The sequence below is a fragment of the Globicephala melas genome, chromosome 6, assembly GCF_963455315.2.
Source record: "Globicephala melas chromosome 6, mGloMel1.2, whole genome shotgun sequence".
Lineage (NCBI taxonomy): Eukaryota > Metazoa > Chordata > Mammalia > Artiodactyla > Delphinidae > Globicephala > Globicephala melas.
This window is the reverse complement of record NC_083319.1, coordinates 34,773,499-34,787,990: the sequence shown is the minus strand read 5'-3', so window position 1 is coordinate 34,787,990 and position 14,492 is coordinate 34,773,499. Positions and strand designations below refer to the sequence as shown.

Here is a 14,492-nt window from a genome sequence, read left to right as displayed (position 1 = left end):
GGAAGCCAAGCCAAAGACTTTCCATCAGACTTTGCCTTAATGCTTATAGATGTGAGTTGATTCCTCTCTTCTTGAGGTCCCCCAAGTATCCTGTACCTGCCAGGAAGGGACTTTCCTTACTAACCTGGTAAGACTGTCAGGAACCCTGAAAGCAAGGTACCAGGCTGTTTTTCCAAGGGGATTTATTGACTCTATAAACTCAGCCTTAATTATTTAAAACTGTCTTGTCATATCTGATTCTATGAATCTTCTCAAATCTGACATTCCAACCAAAACTTTGATAATATAACAAATGTTTCCAATTGTGTCCTGTTACAAGAAGAATAGATTCTTATTAACTTATGCAAATAAATATTTTGTCATAAAGAACATTCACTAAGCTTCCAAATTCTGAAGGGATCAGGTAGGGAGAAAAAGTAATTGTTTCATCCTTATTCACAAAGGTACACTTTATCAAATTGCTCTAAGTCATAGGTAGCTTAAGAGAAAAAGTTTCCTTAATATTAAAGAACTTAATCTGGAAAAACAAAACATTAAGGAACCAACAATGTTTCAGACAAAAAGTCATAAAATTATAATCATCATCATCAGTTCGTTCAGTCTGTTATTAATTCTTGTTCTGCTTAAATCCAGTTTTTTCATCAGTTCTGGAGATTCTTACTCAGTTCAGTTTTATGATCTTCAAGTTATCAGAAATCTGTGCTTGCCAGAGTCCTTTCCATGAATCTCCTTGAAGATGAAGCACACTTGCAAACACTTCTGCAAAAGCATCAGAGTAAAACAGTAACTTCTGTAAATGGCAAAGACTTAAAAGTGGCCATGGTTAAAGATCTGATTAGAGTTCATTACAATGTGATTGACAAAGAAATTTGGTTATCTCTGTAACAGACAACATTCTAGTTATTATTAAGGTAATTACTAGAATTATGACTGATTAACATTATACCAGACATATCAGAATTTTAGGAATTTCATACAATTTCTGGAATGCTTATATACCTATACAAATACAACTTAAAGAAGGCTTAGTATTATGTCTTATTTGACAGTGCTTTCCATATAATTTAACATATCAATAAGCCTCTATCTCTCTGTCTTTAAGGAGAAGAAATCTTTTGAGATGTTCCAGGGGCCCTCTGGAAAATCCCCAAATTACTTCCATGTCAAAAAGACTTTAGTTAGAGTTTGATTTGGCAAAGTTTGTCAAAAATATCAAGAAGTTTGGACACTTGACTAAGAATCACACTATGAAACAATACATAGTTGTCTGTTTAACCAAAGTGACAATAAAAGATTTTAAAGGCAAATAGAGATTGTTACACAGTTGTGAGCAAAACTTATCTCTTTTAATATTGAGATGATTCAGTTCTCTTAAATAATCAAAGACCTGATTAAGACAACATGAAGCACAAGAAATTATTTTGATAAAACACCAAATCTTTGCTTTCTAGGCAGATTACTTAAGAGGTAAAGAAAAACCTTTCACAACTTCTTATCAGGAGAAGACCAATAGTCCAATAGAACTTTGTCCTTTTAACAGATGAAAGAAAATCAAGTTCCAGTTTTATATAAGTACACTATTAAGGCTTATTTTAAATACCCTTATAATAACAATTCAGATTCAGCCAGCTTGATTACACAACGTAAAATTCTCTTTCTCTCCCCCTTCAGCTTTCTATATACATTTAGTTTATCCTTTATTTTCCACCTTCCCATTCTGAAATAACCAGCTTTACTTTAGGACAAAATCACTTTCATTTCCTTCAACAGAAATGCATCTGCATACATCATATCTTTTCTTAGGTAAAAATATATCTTACTTTTCTTGCATACAGAGTTGTTTCCCATATTATTTCTGGTAGCTTTAATTACATATATTAATTAGAATTCTTAACCCTTAGCAACCTTAACTTCTGGTGAAAACTAAGAAGTGAGCAATTGTGAACTCTTATACCAGAATTCCGTAGACTGGCAAATTTATGAATACATTTCGTAATTTTGAAGCATACACTTTTTCATAGTACAATCTTTCAATGTGGCACAAAATACATTTACTAATAAACCCAAATATCTTTAGTTTCTCTGTAATAAGAAGAGTCAGTAAACCTGTGTTCAGTAATTAATGTTTCACTGTTTCATCTTATTTGGAAATGACCTAGATATTCAATGAGATTCCATTATTTAACTTAGCTTAGCAAAACTTTAAGGTTTCAAGTTACCAAAAAGATTTTGGTAGCTATTTTTAATTAGAATACCATACACATATTTATTGCTGAAAAGTTCACCTGAAAACTCTTATCCCATTTACCTCTATCTACATCACTTCTTCCCAACAATTATGTTTAGACTATTCACAAAAATCTAATGAGACATTAGACAAAGTCAGCCATCATCCCAAGCTATTTTCCTTGCTGACCAGTTTTGCAACAGAGATAACGTTATCTATGTATTTATGAGAGTTTTAGAATACCCAATCCTTACAAACACGTGTCCTTCAACCCACATAAATAGAGCTCTTTATACATTAATTTCGACAATACCATGTGGAGGTAGAGAGATATCACATCTCTACAACATACATGTATAAACATACATAAACATACAGACAGATGCAAACAAGACCTTATAACTGTTGTTCTAAAATTTTAGCCATGAGACACATACAATAATACAAAACTCACTAGCTTATAAAAGAACAGTTGGATTCAAACTTTGTTTTGGCAGTTGTCACCTGCTCAGATGGCTAAAGCTTTTTACTAAGATTTGTGGGAGGACATTTAAGATTTTTCATTAGTCTGATTTCCACATAGTTCCTTCTCTTCTGCTTCTGATGAGAAACTTCTCCCTAAAGTTTGCTTTTCAAAGAATGGTTCTTAGGTCCCAGAGAAGATGAATGTAGAAAATCTACATCAAGAAGGCACAGAGAAAGTACTCAAGTTTTCTCCAAGGAGCTTTGGGGTATATTTGCCTATTATTAGAGGTCTAGAGTAATTACTATTTAAAATTGTCCTTCTTTTTCTTAAGTGCAGTACAACTCTGTTTCTGAAATCCCAATATCTACAAGCATTTTAAGATGAAAAGGGGAGATTTGGGGATTGATAAGGCTAGGTGGACTTTGAATTGTTTCTAGAGCCACATTTCTGGTTTTGTAGCGATTTGCAAGACAAAGACAATTGTTTTCTATTTCAGAGAATTGGGTTGTAACCTCAATATCAAGAGACTGACCCACCCATCCAACTAAATTTGCTGCTTTGTATAAGGGTGATTTCCTATTGAGATGGAGATAAAAAGGTTTCTACATTAGAGAGTTTCAGGGTTTAATAGACTGAAAAAGCCTAAGGTGTTTTAAACAAAGGCCTCATTTCTGAGTGCACATTCAACCTTGGACCAATTCACCTTAGGGGGGAAAGACTCTACGGTTGCTCTGTCAGCATCTGAGTATCAGCCTCTATCGAACCATTTCCAAGTCATTTGTAGGAGGGCCTGGGAGAGATTCTGGCTGTCTGATTCCTCTGTGAGGGGTTTTTTTCCCAGGGGCCTGCCTGGCTTGTCTGCTAACTTGTCTGCTAACTAATAATCATGCGTGGGAAGAATACCCCTTAACAGCCAATCTAGGTCTCTGTGAGTGGGGTTGTGAATGGTCACTGATCTTTCCAACTCCTCTCTTAGTTTGGTAGGATCTTCTGAAAGTAGAGGTAAAAGGGCTTTGTAATTGAAAAGATCTGCGTTTACTTCACCTCTCTAAAGCTTTATCCTTGAAGTTGGAATAATAGTCCGTGCTGCATAGGTTGTAAAAAGACTGAGATAATAACTGTAGAGACCATACATAGCCCAGTGTCCAGCATGTGATAAACGTTCAATGAACGTTATCATTCAATGAACGATAGCTATTATTATTTTACTAAGTGAAAATAAATGAAAATGAATGTTGGTTTACTGGACAGTTAAGAATGGTAGGGAGCAGAAAATGGGCTTTTGTCTTCTTCAATCACCAATTTTTTGCATGGTAACTCTGTCTGAAGTTGTCAGATAGGCGTGAAAACATTCTCATACACTCCCTCCGAAAGGAGGGTACCTACCAGGTGCAGATCATTCCTCTCAGTACAGCAAGCTCAAAATGAATGGGCAAGGTCAAAAGGAAAATAAACAGAGATCTGGACACACAGAAGAGAAAACAGAGAGGCCCTGGGAGAAGATGGAATAAAGACAGGCCAGACACAAAAGGTCAATCAATATCTCTTCTTAAAATTAGCACCCGTGGGGACTTCCCTGGCAGTCCAGTGGTTAAGACTCCACCCTTCCAATGCAGGGGGCGCGGGTTGGATCCCTGGTCCGGGAACTGAGATCCCACATGCCGAGCGGTGCAAAAAAAAAAAAAAATTAGCACTTGTATTTGAGTCCCACTGTGGACAAGTGACAGGCTCCCTCTGACCCGTGCTCTCTGATGATCCAGTGAGACCTTGGGATGAGAGTGCTTTATAAACTGTAAAGCACTGTTATTTCCTGCAGTGCCCTGCTCAGAACAGGGGAAGATCTCGCAGCCCCTCTGCCCTGTTCCCAACTTGACTGAGCTGATTCTGTCTCTCTGAGTCAGTTAACCAGGTGGTGGTGGAGCCAAGGCACCCAGCCAGGGTGTCCAGCTCTTTGGTACTGTGGCTCCTGTGTCTCTCCGTAACACCAGTGTCCGCCCCCCCCTCCCCCGGGAGGCGCCCCAGGGTCTGCTGGGGGCCGGGCTGCTGCTTGGAATCCTCCACTCCCACCTCGTGGAATAGCGTCTGTGGGAGGGAGTTGTAGGGAAGGTGGAAGCAGGCCTGAGAACCAGCAAGCATGGTGCTTCCCAGTTAACAAAGCACCATTCATACCCATTCTCTAATGATCTAGGGAAGTAGATCACATCCATTCTACAGATGAAGCAACCAAGGCTTCAGGAGGAGAAATGATTTATCCCAGGTCGCAAGGTCTCTGACTCCAAATCCCAGGCTTTCCCTCTGGGCAGATCTGAGGACCCACATGGGCATGAAAACCCACCTATACACACTGTCTGGTGGAGGTTACCAACCAGAGCCGAGAATTCCTACCTGTAAAGCAAGGTCCAAATGGATGGGAGTAGTCAAGGCAAAGAAGCAGAAAACAGATTTGGACACACAGAGAAGACAGAGGCCCTGGGGGAAAAATGGAATCAAAAAAGGGTATCAATGTGTGTTTTATTATGGAACTTCCCCTGATTCTCAGAGTCACTGAAAGTGACAGACAGGGACAAACCAATAGGCAATAAGAGAGAGAAGCACAGAAAGACACATGGAACTTTCTGGGAAGGGTGTCAGAGGCAAGCCTGTGGGGGATGGAGGAGCTGGGAGGAAAACAGAAGGGACGGTCAGCAAGGCGGCAGCCTGTGTGGGTTTTGTGATAGTCGTGGACTTTATTTTATTTTAAAAATTTAAACTTTTTATTATGGATGTGTACATATTTATACAAGAGAAGAGAGAATAATATAAAGAACCCCCTATTCCCATCACCCAACTCCAACAATTGTCAACACATGGGCAGTCCCCTGGACACCCCTGCCCACTCCCCCTCCTCAGACAGCCTATCACTTCCTCATGGATTTCATCTTGAGAGGGAGTTTGCTTTCCCCCACACCATTCTTAAAGTTGTGCGTACACCAATGACCTGCACACACATCCACTCTCAAACCTTCACAAGCCCCCGCAATTCTCATGTTTGTGCCGAAAGAACTCACACTGCCCTGCCCATAGGAACAGAAAAATTCATTCAAGAGTCACGGAGGATGACAGCTATCAGTTACTTATGTGGTCATCCACGTTGCCAGGGTTCAAGTCCTGGCTCCACTGCTCACTGGCTGGGTGAGCTTGGACGAGTTTCCTCATTTTCTGGAGCCTCAGTTTTCTCATCTGTGAAATGGGGTGATGATAGTACCTCTCACAGGCCTGTTGTGAAGCTGAAATTAGTTAATAAAAGCATAACCCTTAAGGTATGGCTTGGTGCACAGTAGGCCCTTGAGAAACATTAGCTTTCCATCCATCCATTTAGGAAACGTTAGTGGGCACCTGCTGTTGCCACGTTGGGCCAGGAGCTGTGCACATGAGAAGAATGAGGAAGGTCCCTGCCCCCTAGTATCTCCCCATCCAGTGGGGGACACAGACGCAAGAAAAGACTTTTCCACACAGTGGGCTGGCTGCTGTGACTGTGGGCTGAGTCCCAAGCAGTCCAACCTTCTCAATTTACAAGTGACCAAACAGACCACGGGCCCCCCTGAGCCCAAGGAGCCACAGCACTTAGCAGCAGAGCTGGGTGGCCTCGGAATGGTTTCTCCTGGCCAGCCACCTTTATGTGAGAGCCTCAGGGGAAGCTGGTGGCTCTGGAGGACAGCGGGGCCAGTCTGGGCAAGGGTGCTCTGGGCCCCCCTGCCTGCAGTGTGGAGCAGGACACTGGTCACAGGGCCAGGTATGTGCAGCGCTCTGGCTACTGGTTAACCAGGTGAAGGACTTCAGTCCACTGTGTGGTCAGGGGCCCAGGGCAGGGGAGTCCCGGATACCCCCTCACCTAGCAGGAGGCCAGGGATGCCAGGCCAGCTGCCCATGACGTGCACTGGATTGGGGCTGGGGAGGCGCTCAGTCTGGAGACGGCTGACCCCAGATGCCCCAGGGACAGAGGAGCAGATGGGGTCTGGCATCTGAGGAGGTAGAAACAGCCAGTGAGAGTCCCCTTTCAACCCAATGAAAGAAAATCCTTTTCTTTGGTCCAAAAGCAGGGAATGGATGGGAAAGTTCAATACTGACTGAGCACTGGACTCTCATTGTATCTAATCCTCACGGCAGCCTGTAAGGGAGTATTAGATCCATTTTCAGGATGAGAAGAGTAAGGCCCAGAGAGGGGCAGGGCCCCTCTACGGGCACACAGCTGATTGCTGGAGTGGGGCTCACTCCCAGGTCCAGCACTTTTCCCTCTGGGCCCCCTTACTCGATGAGATGGAAGGGGCGACTTGGAGGATTCCCACCACTGGAGGTGCCCAGATGAGGCTTCGTGGCTGCCCATGTGTGGGGGGCTGGAGGCAGGTCCTGGGGGCATTCAAACCACCATGGCCTTGGGTTCCAGAGCCTTTGAGTGACCAGGCAGGAGTCTGTGAGTCCGTGGCCAAGGGTGGACTGGAGTGTCTCACATCACGGGTGTGGACAGGGTGCAGCTCAGCCGTGTGCTTGCCCAGCACTCAGTGTACACAGACGTTTCCCTCTCTCCCGCCCACCTTCCTCCCCTTCCTTTTCCCCTCTTCACTCATTCATTCAGCACTTGCTTGGATTTGTTATGTACCTTGTCCCTAGTCAGAAGCTGGGGGTGGGGTGGGGTGGGGGATGGTAGGAGTTCAAAGTGGTATGAAGCGTGTTTCTTGCTTATGAAAAGCCCAGTCTGAAAGTGAGAGATTAAGCATGAAAAATGCACCTGTAGCAGGAAGCAGAAGTGATGAGCACCAGAGAGCACCGCAGGCTAAGTCTGGGGGAGGGTGGAGTGTCCTTTCCAGGTGACTCCGGCCTCAGGGGGGTGAACAAAGAGGCTGGTGCAACAGTTCCAGACAAGTGATAGGGCCTGAGCTAAAGAGTTTGCAAATGACCTTACCTGCTGTCTATCCATCAGAACAAGGCCTGGTATTCGGGAACCCTGCAGTGCAAAGACCAATACTTGCTGAAGGTGTCAGGAGTCAGAGGCCTTCAGGGGTGCACAGCCCCTACCCTAGCAGTCACCTCATAGTCAAGTCTTTTTTTTCCAAACAGCTGGTTGACACCCATTCGCGGGTTGTAAAATTAATTTCGTGTTTACGGCCAGCATTTTACAAAATGGGATGGAAAAGAACAAAATGAATAGAATTGAATTGAATTAAAGTTACCAGAGATCATATTAATGGTATTGTTTTATGAAAATTTGTTTTGCACACATGTATCCGAACTGGGTCATGGCTATAATGTATATTTGACTTGTAGTCAAAAAACTTAAAAACACTGATCTGGTCCAACCCCCTCATTTTGCAGAGCTTTGGGAGAAGAGGGTAGGGTGGGGCACTGGCCCGCTCCTGTGTTCTCTCTACTAAACTTGTCTTTCTCCTAAAGCATAGTTTATATTGACATAGGTCTCCAAACTCAGCCATCCTCATTATTCCTGACCACTCCCAGAACCAGTGTCCCATCTGCCCAGTGGTGTGCCAGGAAATATGTAGTAACTGGCTCCCTGAAAAAAGTATGCATATACGTACATAAGGTCAATATAAATTGTACTGTTAGAATAGATTATCACACAAAATTTACAAATAATAAAATATACAATGATCTTTCTTGCAGATTGCACAGAGCCAATTAAATCTCAAAGAATGCTTTCATTGATTTTTGCCAAATTCTTGTGTCTGTAGCCAACCTGCCATTGACCCGTGAGGTTATTTTCCACATGAATGTTGGTTGATACTTTTATTGACATTAATGAGTAACACAAATGTGAAACAATGGAGACAAGGTATATATAAGTCAGAACTTCACTCATTTGTCAATGTCAGTTGCCAGAAACTATTTTTTCGATGAATGGGATAAGAGTTTTAAATTCTAGAAGAATATTTCCTCTTTTTCTTTTTTCTTTTGCTATTCACAATGTAATGGCTACAAACATATGTTTAAATTTAATCTGCCTTGTTAACATTTTCTCTGTCACTTTCTAGACAATCTGCAGAACAGTAAATCAAAGCCTGATTTGTAGTGTTCACCCATTTCCCTGGTATAAATTCTCCCAGCATGGCTAATTTCAAGCTAACAACATGATGTTGCTGACATGGAGATGTGAAGAGAGGCACGGTAGTGGCACAGACCATAACATAGAGTTTTCATGGTGCAGGTATAACAGATGTAAATAACCTCTAGAGAATAAATCATAGCAAAACGTAGCAAAATAATTAGGAAGTGATGGGTTTTGAGGCTTTACTACCTTCCTTTTAAATAACTTATTTAATTATACATTTATATAATTTAATTTTTACCAATGGTGGTGTTTAACAACCGGCTTGCAAAATTCCTGATAATGTGACAGTTCCAAGCTGGTACAAGCCAGCCTGAGCACACTATTACATCTACCTCCGACCCCAAGGCAGGACTGTGGAGAGGCTGTGTGTTAGAGGATTGATGGGATTCACAAAGGCAGGCCAGGGCTGGCCCAGAGTCAGACACCCCAGCACACAGGCTACTGCATTGCTGGAGGCATCACATGGACGGGCACGTGTGCGCGCACACGCACACACACACACACACACACTGCACATACCTCTCCCTCCTTCCCAACCCTTCTCTGCACTCAGAAGTGGGAACCAGGTCAGGGTCCCGCTCACTGAGCCCCTTGAGCTGGACCTGGAGTAGTCCTGGGCTTCGTGATGTTTTCTGCCCACTGGCCCTCTCTGGGCCTCAGCTTCCTGAGGGAAGTTCCCTTGGAATTTAACAGACATGCCCTTATCCTGTCTGTGCCAGGTGCTGGGCTGGACTTGGGATCAGAGATGAGTCAGCCATAGCCCGGAAGGTCAGAGAATGCTAGGAGCTCCAAGGGGCCACATGAGCCAGCAGCAGGGGCTGGGAGGATGGTGACATGCAGGGGTGCCTGGCTCCCAGCCTCACCTCCTCCTGGGCAAGTTAGGTAACCTCTCCTGGCTTCAGTTCCTCATTATGAAAAGGAGGTAATACAATCTACCTCACAAGATTCTTGTAAAGATTAAATAAGGTAATATAAAATAGCAGGATTCCTAGGACATAGTGACACACAATAAAGTGACATTAATCAATAAAAGTTATTATCATATGTTTAACTTATGACTATAATTTATTTTATTTATTTATTTTTGGCTGAGTTGGGTCTTCATTGCTGTGCGCAGGCTTTCTCTGGTTGCGGTGAGCAGGGGCTACTCTTCATTGCAGTGGCTTCTTTTGTTGCGGAGCAAGGGCTCTAGGAGCCTGGGTTTCAGGAGTTGTGGCACGCGGGCTCTGGAGCGCAGGCTTAGTTGCTCCGCAGCATGTGGGATCTTCCCAGACCAGGGCTCAAACACGTGTCCCCTGCATTGGCAGGTGAATTCTTAACCACTGCGCCACCAGGGAAGCCCTAACTTGTGACTATAGAGTGATAATGTTAGGACCAAAGGAATCAGGACTGCGGGAGCACAGAGACGCCCCACCAAGGCCATCAGGCAATCAGCGTGGGGTGTTGGGGAAAGGAGTTGGGAACGCAGACGACCCTTGCTCTAGATGCACCAGCTGTGTGTCGTTGCTCGTTTCACCCTCATAGCTTTTTATTTTCAATATTTTTTAAATAATGAAAGATTTGTAATTTATACCCTATCACAGAACAAATCTTGCATGTTTTCACTTTATGCTGATTCCTGGGCAACTTCCCTTCAGATGGTGTTTTATTGCTTTGGCATAAAGTCCAGTCTTTTCCCTGTTTACAAAAGCAAGCCATTCATTCATTCGACATGTGTTTATTACTGCCTATTTTGTGTCAAGCACTGTTCTAAGCAGCTATCAAGCAATGCATCTGTGTACTACCCTTGGGAAATTCAAGAAAATCATTAAAAAAAAGTAGAATGAATGCAAATCTTACAACCCAGAGGTGACCACTCTTCACAACTTGGGATCATATTGTTTTATAATTTTTTTTTTTCACTTAACAGTGTATCATAAACACAGTTCCAAGCTATCATCAGTGGAAATCGGATTTCCTACATTTGGGGGTACTGTTTGGCTGCTGCCCTGCAAAAGCTGTTTACCCCTCAACAGATCTGCCCCTCAAGCCCTGGACCCACTAGGAAGCAATATGAGTCTCAGAGACCAAGAAGGGGCTCTCAGTGGCCTTCTAACTTGGATTGACTCCAGTGCCTGCTTCATCTATTCACTGCTGGAGTGAAAGCATAGCTTTCATCTATTCACTGCTGGAATGAAAGCATAGCTACACTCTCTACTGTCCCTGAGCTCACCTGTTTCTAGCCGCTACCAGACTAACTCTCAGCTCTGCCCTCCAAGCAAAAGACCGGCTCAGCAGTGAATTGGTGTAGGCAGAGTCACCCTGATGAACGAGTTCTGTGGGTCTGTATATCCTAATGTTAGAAATTGCCTTTCTTTATTAAAAGAATTCCATTTCCTTTATTGATTAAATGAAGAAATCAAGTTTAGTCCAATTCCATTTTTGCTTGAAACTACAGGTTATAAACACACATAATTATGGAAGGAGAAAGGGCTTTTAGTTACTACTTTACACGTTTGTAAGTATTTTGAATGTTTTACGATGAACATATATTACATTTAAAATGTTATACACACATATGAGGGAAGGAGGGGGGCAGGAAGAGTGAGAATCTTAGCTTTCTAGTACCTGAATTCAGGCACCTCTCTGATTATTTCCATAGTGTATATTTTTTAGAAGTAGAATTCCTAGAAGTGGAATTGCTGTATTTAAAGGTTCTTGGTGTATATTGCAAAGTTAATCCTCAGAATGGTTATACCTCCTTACACTTCTGATTACCAGCAAATGAATACCAACTTGTCTTAGCCTTCACTAATGCTGGCCATTTTTGGCACCAGGGACCGGTTTCATGGAAGACAGTTTTTCCACGGAAGCGGGGTGGTGGCGGGGTGGGGGGCGGGAGGGCGCGGTGGGGGCTGGGGGGCCAGGGGGAAGGCGGTGGGGGGGAGGGGGGAGGCGGGGGATGGTTCAGGCGGTAATGCGAGCGATGGGGAGCGATGTGGAGCTGCAGATGAAGCTTTGCCCGCTCACCCGCTGCTCACCTGCTGTGCGGCCCGGGTTTGTAACAGGCTGTGGACCAGCACCGGTCCATGCTTGGGGCTTGGGGACCCCTGCTGGGTGGTGTTGTTAATAATTCCCACTTTAATAGATAAGACAGCATTTCATCTTAATTTCTCCTTTTATTACTAGTTGAAATTCTAAAAATGTATTGAATATTTTTATTTCTTCTTTGTTGGTGGCTTAATATTCTTTGGACAGTTTTGTTCTTGTGGTGTTTCAATTGTAGTCTTTATTTCATTTTTTTCTCTTCCTGTGTTTGCTGGAGTGATTGAATTTTCATTCCTTCATACACACTTCTTAATACATTGATTTACTTTCTGTTTATATCCTTCTAGTAGCTAACTGTGGATTTTTAGCATACCTACTTAGAATTATATTTTACTTATAAAGCCCAGAAAGAGAAAGCAGGTTTCTACATCATCTTTCTAAACATGACAAGAACTTGGTCATCATTTCACTTCCCTTTGTATCTACACCTGTTCCTACCCACCTCTCCCTTCTTCCATGTGGGGTATCATCTGGTATTTCAACTCCAAATTGGCATTTCAAACATTTTATTTCACAATAATTACCTAGATATTTAACAATACATTTTCCTAATTTCTCTGTTTGTTATTCCTCTTAAATTCTTCCCCTTCCTCCTAGATTTACTTGAGAATTTCCTCCAATATTTCTTTCAATGAAGGTCTTTCTGAGTCTTTGTGTTTCTAAAAATGTATGTATATATGTGTATATATTTAAAGTCCTGTACTCAGGAGTAATGGGAAGCTTTGCTAATTATTTTCTGTGGCTTTTTGCACCCTTCTACTTCCTCCTAGGTTCATTCTTCTTGTAGAGAATTTCCTCTACTCCTTATCTCAGAGAGGTTCTGTATTAACTTCATTTCCTTAGGGCTCCTCTATCTGTTGAATTTTTGGCTCCCTTTGGTGGTGTAATCTTTCCTCATGTGTGATGTTTCTGGGTTGGGTGCTTGTCCTTGTGCTGGAGCTTCCACTGGGATATTTGTTTGGGGGTGGGTGGCAGCTGCTGCCACAGCTAGTACTAAGGCGTGCTTTCAGTGCAGCAGGATGGAGGTAGGATGTACCGCTCGATGGGGTACCTCAGCAGCTGATCTACATCCAAAGCACCCGGTCCTTCCCAGGTGCCACCTGTGATCTGGAGCACTGCCTTTCTCTCTGTGACCCATGTATACTACTCCCAGAGAGGTTAACCCCATTGCCTCTGGTCGGTCAGCAGGGTGGGAGGACTCTTGGGTCTCTGTGAGACCCCAACTCATCATTCTGTGGTCTGTCGGCAACCCCCGCCTGCATCAGCCTCTTGCATATGAGTGTAGAGCACTTTTCTGTGGTCACAGCCTGTAGCCGTGCTGGCTGATGTTTTTTCTCTTCGATCTAGTCCTAACTGCTCTCCATCATTCAGCATCTTCTAGTAGTTTCTGTGTCCCTGATAGATTCCCTTCTTGTTTTCAAATATGGCTATTTTTTTTCTTTCTTAAAAAAAATTCTTTCTGCTATTTTGAGGGTTTTTGTAGAACAAGGAGACTGACGTATGTGCTCAGTTTACTTTCCTAAAAATGGAATTCTAAATTTTATAGTTCTATCACATTTCCAACAGCATGAGTCACCCTCATCTCCCCCCACCACTTCTAAGTTGTCTTATTCCTATGTTTAGACATCACCGTGGAGTACTGGAACTTTAAAAACTTTCAGGGAAGTATGCCATGCTCACGGATTCCCAGAGGAATGCTCTTCCCTGAGACTTCTGGGAAAAGTGGGAGCTGACCGGGAAGGAAGCCCGAGGGATGGCCAGATGGATGCTGCAGGAGTGAGGCACAGAGTGAGCAAGGATCTGGAGGGTGAGCGTTTGCTGAGGTGGTGCAGTGCAAGTCAGAGCAGTGATAGTGAAGTGTGGCGGGAGCCCAGAAGGGAGCAGGTCCCTTTCAAAGAGAGACCAGGAAACTACTGTCATGTGTTTCACACACGAGACCCCAGCAGCCTTGTCCTGCAGACTCTGAGGTCTGGAGAGGACAGAGTCCACAGTCTGTCGTCCAGATGACCACTGTCCTGCCCCAATAGCCCAGCAGTGAATCAGAGTGAGCAGATGCTTCTTGACCTCTGGCTACGAAAAACCATGTCCGAAGACTGGTTTCCTGTGAAGTTACTGAAGCTTAAGTCTCAGGGGCCCTCACTTGCACAGGACCCTACCAAGGCTCTAGGAGGGTGGGAGGCACCTTGGTTAAGTGTTTACATGGTGATATGTTTTCCTTAAAATATGAAAAGATAAGATATTTTTGTAGTTTTATTTGAAAAGAACATCCAAATAATATAAGCTTTGGGTGCCAAGGAACCTGAATCTGTCCATGACTATGTCATCAAGAAAAGAAGGAGTTAAAAAAAAAAAGAAAAGAAAAGAAGGAGTTAGATCCAGTTAGTAGTGCAGTTGTATAGATAATTAAGCTGGAGAAAGAGATATGAAAGAAGATAATCCACTTAGTGAAGACACATCACAGGTGAGTGGCACTGACTCAGAAACGGAAGTTAAAAAAGATCAGATGGGGCTTCCCTGGTGGTGCAGTGGTTGAGAGTCCGCCTGCCGATGCAGGGGACACGGGTTCGTGCCCCGGTCTGAGAAGATCCCACATGCCGCGGAGTGGCTTAGGC

At 43.4% G+C, this 14,492-nt stretch overlaps 1 protein-coding gene across 2 annotated transcripts in view; it reads left to right on the top strand.

The window, feature by feature from the left end:
• LOC115838658 (stimulated by retinoic acid gene 6 protein-like) overlaps nt 1-14,492 on the top strand; it is a 72,677-nt gene that overhangs the window by 23,143 nt on the left and 35,042 nt on the right. The window lies entirely within an intron of this gene.